Raw genomic sequence first — 6,761 nt, forward strand, 5'->3', positions numbered from 1 at the left:
CTACGTTGTAGCTGGCTGTGTAATCCCTCCAGCGTTGTCGTCTCTTGTAATTGCGACGATGATGAAAACGCAAAAGAATTCTGAAAATACAGGTCACAGTGGTCAGGATAAGTTCCACTAGCAGATTCAACATCAGAAGAAATCCGATGCATCAATCCAACGTGAGAAGAAATCCGATGCATGAATTCAAACTACAGAGACTTTAGATTCCCACAAATTAAATCTCATCTGTGGCATAAGGTACTTTATATGCATGTTACGTTCTAACTTTTCTTATCATACAATAGCCTTAGTAGAAAAAAAGAAAAGCTGAAAAATAAACATAATACTTTATGACCTCTAGGTTTTCCATAAGCGGATGCCTCCAGAAGCCATTGACCTCACATCTTGGCTTCTTCAATATTTACCGAGTCTACGTTGCACTGCGGTCAGTATTGCTACACGACCAAGTATTCTTAGTTGTTAGAGTGGTTCTCTCTGTTTGGACCTGCACTGTTCAATAATGCTGAGGATATAACTGATATGTGCTATGTTTCCATGTCTAAGCTTGAAGCATGTGCTCATCCATTTTTCAATGAACTTCGCGAGCCCAATGCTCGTCTTCCAAATGGCCGACCTCTACCACTGTTGTTCAACTTCAAACATGAGGTACGTTAGTCCACTTTCCTTAAACCAAATATTCTTAAACCAAACCATAACTGATGTTAAGTTCAAACAGTTTCTTAATCTGATATCTCTTTCTCTCTGTTTGAATGTTCAAACAGTTATTTGGAGCCTCCCTAGAGCTTATAAACAGGCTAGTACCAAATCACGTTAGGCGACAGATGAGTGGAGGCTTTCCATTTCAAACTGCTCCGTAGAAACAACTTCGAAACCAAGATGCTTTGTTCTGAGTAGAAAAGCCCATCAAGCATTTGCTTGGGTCTGCACAATTTCAATTATTTTAGAGGCCTTTTGGTATAAATATGAGCTGGTTAAGATGGTGGTCTATAAAAAATGTGTTTATTTGCTATTGTATTTCTCATATTTTATTTTTAATCAACATTATATTATAGAATTAGCTTTTCTTAAACAACAACTTAAAACAGAACAAAGGAAACAAAAACTATACGTAAAATATATATATCATAACTCATAAGTGTATTTTAGTTATAACAGTGATATATTTTAACTATAAGTAACGATTTATATTTCAAAAAATGATAATTGGCACTCACTTTTGTCAGAAACAATTTATTTACTGGAATCATATATTCATATCTCTAATTAGACCTTGAAGATTTTAGAATATAAAATTGTTTGGTGGTATTTTATAGAAAATGAAGGAGGCGTCTTAAGGAAAAAAATCATGGTAGATAAGATGGTACAATGTATCCATGGTCACATATACACACACAACTGCGTGTATATACACATACACAAGGCCTTCACATCCCCAGCTATCTCTATCTCATGATGGTCTGATCCGACGGGTGTGTCTCACGCACTTGCACGATGTCCCATATTCAAACACCAGAGACTTTCCTCTCAATAGATTCCCTTTATCGTCATAAGCAAGCTCACCACCGTTTTTCCTTGCACAAAGACAATCTTCACTGTAGGAGAAACTACGTACAGTCGCAGCCAGCCATGTTGATCTCTCCTATGATCATAGTCTAAGGGTTCCTGATCATCATCCATGTCATTGTACAGATACACCGGGACATTATCCTTATTGGAAAGAAAGGTCAAAGTTTATATACCCAGCAGGCCTAACCATCCACACTTACTTTTAAGTGTTTCCGCAAACCTCATTCTTGCACTTCCTATCTTGGTTGCGGAAACACTTAAAAAGTACGCCGTCGATGGTTAGGCATGCTGGATATATAAGCTTTGACATTTCTTTCCAATACGAAGAATATCTCGGTGAATCTCTAAAATGACATATATGATATCAGGAACCCTTATTCTATGAGTACTCCTCGAAATCTGTCTTACCATTTATGATTAAAACAAACCTTATTCGGAAAACCAGACTTTTCCACGTCAGGCCGGCAATTTTGAAATCTTATATAAACCATTATAGACATAAACTTTAGAGCTAACACTGTGGTGATTAGATTTCCCCACATCAGATTGCTGGCCTGATGTCAATCGCAAGAAATTAGGTCAGAGATCTTTAGGCTCTGATACCATGTAATGAATGGGAAAAGTGTATGTGTGTTATTGATTCACAAAAAGGTAGGGTATTTATACAAGTATGTAAAGTCTAAACCTAATATGAGTATCTAAAATATATTACACAAAATTTTGTAGAAGTTATTTTCTTATCTCTATATGTGGAAGTCGGGTTTCGGAGTGAAAAACTGGGATTACATGTATTTGTACTCTTTCTTATTTGTAATAAGTTCCATCATAACTAGAAAGAATCCTGATTTATCAGTTTCTATAGTTTTAGCTCGAGTCAACATATATTTAGATTTTTTTCTAATTTTTCTTCCGTAAATTAAGTTTATTTTTGGTAATAGATTTTTGGAAAATCTATTCAACACCAAACATAGACAATATTATTTTTCCCACCACGCATGAATGTTAAAGAATCGTCTATGAGTGGAAAAATACATACAAGTATGCTATTTTTTATAACTATTTTCTTTTCTTTCTTTTTAATATTTTTAACATTTTTTCCAATTCAGATATGGATTTTACTTTCTTTTCTTGCAAAAATCTGCAAATGTTATGAGTTGTTACCGAAATTAGAAAATGTGTTATCACTATGCACTGTATTTTAATCAATTTGTATATCTGATTTGGTAACAATATTATTGTTAAGGGATTGCTAGGTTATCAACACTGTAAAGTATTCACTTCACCGGAATATTGCTGTTAATTTTGGAGAGTTATCATCGTTTTAACATAAGGCCCTTAACATAATGCCACATTTTTCTTGTTTTTTCGAGCTCAAACATATTTCATATAAATTCGTTTCTCCTTCTTAACCAAAGAGTACGTACAATATAATCAAGAGTGCATAATGAACTTCATATGAAGAGGTTTTATTAGCTGTAAGATCAACACATTAGTTGGCTTGTCTTCCTTGGAAAGTGAGTGATGGTTGGTCGAATTAATATTTTTCTTGTCTTGTTGATTTCTCTGGTATAGACTATAAACCTTGACCATACTCGAGGTTCAGCTTATACCGCTTTCACCAAAATTTTGAATCACTCTCGGAAATTACCACTTCATAGCCAAGATTATCCAAATATGTCATGATACAAAGAAGAGTTGTAGCTTCTGCCTCCATATTGTTACAACAAATTTTTCGAGAAATTTTGAGCTCAGCCTAGAAATTAAAATGAATGACAAACAAAAAAAAATATTTCGTGAACTTTTGCAATAAGAATTTTGAAATGTAGAATAAAATTTTGGAAGAGACTCATATCGGTCTTTGTAAAACAAATAGAACATTGGTTGATACCACACAATATAGATCAAATGTAAAAGCAAAAAATAAAAAAGATGTTAGTTTGATCACACACGATCAAATTACGCTTGAGTTTTTGTGTGGTTCAAACATGTCTTGTAGTGTGATAGAAATTTCATTTCTTCTTCCTTTTTTCTTAGGGCAATTTCCATTTCTTTTGTTTGTAACTTACCAAATATGTATTTATCTATCACAATAAATGGGTCTGGTTTAGAAAATGGAATCAACCATAATTCTTCCCTGAATGTGATTGATTTAATTAGCAACCAAAAAAATTTCAGAAATACTCAAATATAGTAAGACTTGGCAAGTGAGCATGCAAGTAAAGACAATAAGACTCCTATGATAAGAGATGTAGAAGGAACATTTATCTTGCCTTGCAGTATATCGAAGAGAGGAGGAAAGACAGAACAGCGAACAAGCAGAGAAAGGTTTATGTTTTGTCTCTGGAGTGTTCTAGGAGCTGCTTTGAGATCAAAAATTGAAGTAGTTTTAAATGTAGCGTCTAGTGGGATTGCATCACTGCTATTGCAAGGTGGTAGAACGGCACATTCTAGATTTGGCATTCATATAAATGTTAATGACCATACCACATTCTCGATGAAAGTATGGTTCGTGTTTGGAGGAGTTAATTAAAGAGGTTCAGCTTATAATATGGGATAAAACCCCATGATGAGCAATTTCTCCTTCGAGACATTGCATGGAAGCATGTGTGATATATTAAAGTATCAGTAACCATTTGGTAGTAACCATTTGGTGATAAGGTGATTGTTTTTAGCTGGGATTTTAGACAGGTTTTGCCAGTAATACCAGATGCGACAAGGTTTCAAACTGCGATGGCCGCTCCAAATTCATCAGCGCTTTGGTGCAAGTGTAAAGTCTTACAACTTACACAAAATATGAGATTGCACGCAGGTCTGACTGGTGACGATGCTGAAGATCTTAAGGCATTCTCAAAGTGGATATTGGATATTGGTGACAGAAAAATAAACAAGCCTAATACTGGAGAAGTCAAAATTGAGATACAAGAAAATTTGCTAATTTTTGATTACGATGATCTTGCATGATCCATTGTTTGGGAGATTTACGGTGAATGGATTTGCCACCAATACAGATGCACAGTTCTTCAGAAATAGAGCAATAGTAAGTTCTAGGAATATGTGGAGATCATAAACCAATATATGCGATCAAAGTTACCAGGTATTTTTCAAATTTTAACACATTTTAATGTCATTCATTTGGCCAATAAATTTAAAATATGAAAACATATTTTAACAATAATAGGGACTTAGTCACGAATGATATTCACCTTAAACGTTTATACATTCATATTTTAAATTATATAGATAATGATTGTTAATAATGGTACTAAAATTAATATTTTGTTATATGTATCTAATATTTGAAATTGTTTAATATATAGGTTAAGAAAAATAGATATCTAAGAGCATGTAGTATTGAACCTTCGGACACAAGTGATGCTGATGATATCGTATATACGCAAGGGTTTTTAAATAGCAATAAGATTTCAGGTATGCCTAATCACGAACTATTCTTGAAGGTGGGAGCTCCTATAATGTTACTACGAAACATTGACCATAAGAGTGGATTGTGCAATGGTACAAGAGTGATACTGACTAAGTTGGCAAATCATGTTATCGAGGCTAAGGTGATTACAGAAATGACGACAATAACGTTGATGAGCGTATGTTAATACCAAAGATGTTTGTAACACCGGTAGACGCACACTTTCCCTTCCGTATCCATCGTAGACAGTTCCGATATTACTTGCTTTTGCAATGACTATTAACAAGAGTCAAGGTCAAACGCTTGAGAGAGTTGGGTTGTATTTACTCGAACTTGTATTCTCTCACGGTCAACTCTATGTTGGAGTTTCAAGAGTAACAACTAGAAAATGTTTAAAAATACTTATTACCGACAAGAAAGGAGTACCGCAAAAGAAAACAATGAATATTGTCTACAAGAAAGTTTATGCTAAAATTTAGTGCTTAATCAACAGGTTTACAAAAACTTGAAAAACATCCTTTTTGTTTTCATTATTTAGCGATTTCTGCTTAGAGATACTTGTCACTTTCATATCGATTTCTGAATTAAAGTCATTCATTGCATTCTTTTACATATTTCTTTGTTTAACAGACATTGATTAAGACTTACGAATGAATGCTATTTATTTGATCAAACAAATTTAATATATAATCTATACAAGAAAAGTACGATCAAAGAGTAATGTTAAGGCTGAAAAACACCTATACCATTACAAATTCTTTACCGGAATTGTGTGGTGAGAAAAATAATACTCATACTATTGTTTATGTCTGGTGTTGAAGAAATTTTTCAACAATCTATTACAAAAAAATAAATTTAATTTATGAAAGAAAAATAAGGAAAAAAATCTATATATATGTTCATTTGATTTAAAACTATGGAAACTGATGAAGAATTCAACAAAACCAGGATTCTTTCTAGTAATGATGAAACTTATTACAAATAAAAAAGAGTACAAATACATGTAATCTCAGCTTACAATGAACCTGCTCACTACTTAGCAAAAAATGCTTTTACCAACAATTTCTTCTAAACCCTTTGATCTGCTACTATATATTAACCCCAGAAGCAGTAGCATGTTTGCAGCCAAGTGAGAATTCTGGATTGTACCCACATTTCTGCATCCCGTTAAATTTGAGTTTCTATACATTTTCATTGCTGGATGCTTGTGAACGCATACTAAGATTTGGTGGCTGATGCATGTTGAAAGAAATTGGCCTGTGTTGACCCTGTGGCGGTGGCATCATGGAAGATGGCCAGACTGGATGAGAAGCTACTGCTTCTCTGTCTCACTGGCATTTTCTGGCGAGAAAAATTCGAGCGCCATCTTTGTGCAAGACTGCAAGAAACAAAATGATCAATTGATGAGCATTAGCATTGGCCTCAGCCTCATCCTGAGCCAGAGCCTGAGCATTAGTATTGGCGTTCATCATGAGCCTTAGCACAAGCCAAAGTCTCTTCCCAAGCACGAGACAGAGCACGACCCTCCACACTAAGGTAAATGAACAACAGATGAGGATCAACCATACATACCAACTAGTTATAGAAATGCATAGTATACTAATTAGCTTTGTAAACCCAAGAAATAAAGCAAGCCTACAAATAGCCACCAATAATATACACGATGTTGGAAACCCGATTGACAACTAAATACTGATTTCAAATCCAGTGACTTAAAACCAACCTAGGCAAGCAAGAGTCTTGAAACAGATATATACGATAAGAATTATGG

At 34.3% G+C, this 6,761-nt stretch overlaps 1 pseudogene; it reads left to right on the plus strand.

The window, feature by feature from the left end:
- The first annotated feature begins 58 nt into the window (after window positions 1-58).
- LOC112085160 lies at window positions 59-860 on the plus strand (annotated as a pseudogene).
- Window positions 861-6,761: the final 5,901 nt, after the last annotated feature.

Source organism: Eutrema salsugineum, unplaced genomic scaffold, assembly GCF_000478725.1.
Source record: "Eutrema salsugineum unplaced genomic scaffold, Eutsalg1_0 scaffold_3, whole genome shotgun sequence".
In the NCBI taxonomy this organism is placed as follows: domain Eukaryota; kingdom Viridiplantae; phylum Streptophyta; class Magnoliopsida; order Brassicales; family Brassicaceae; genus Eutrema; species Eutrema salsugineum.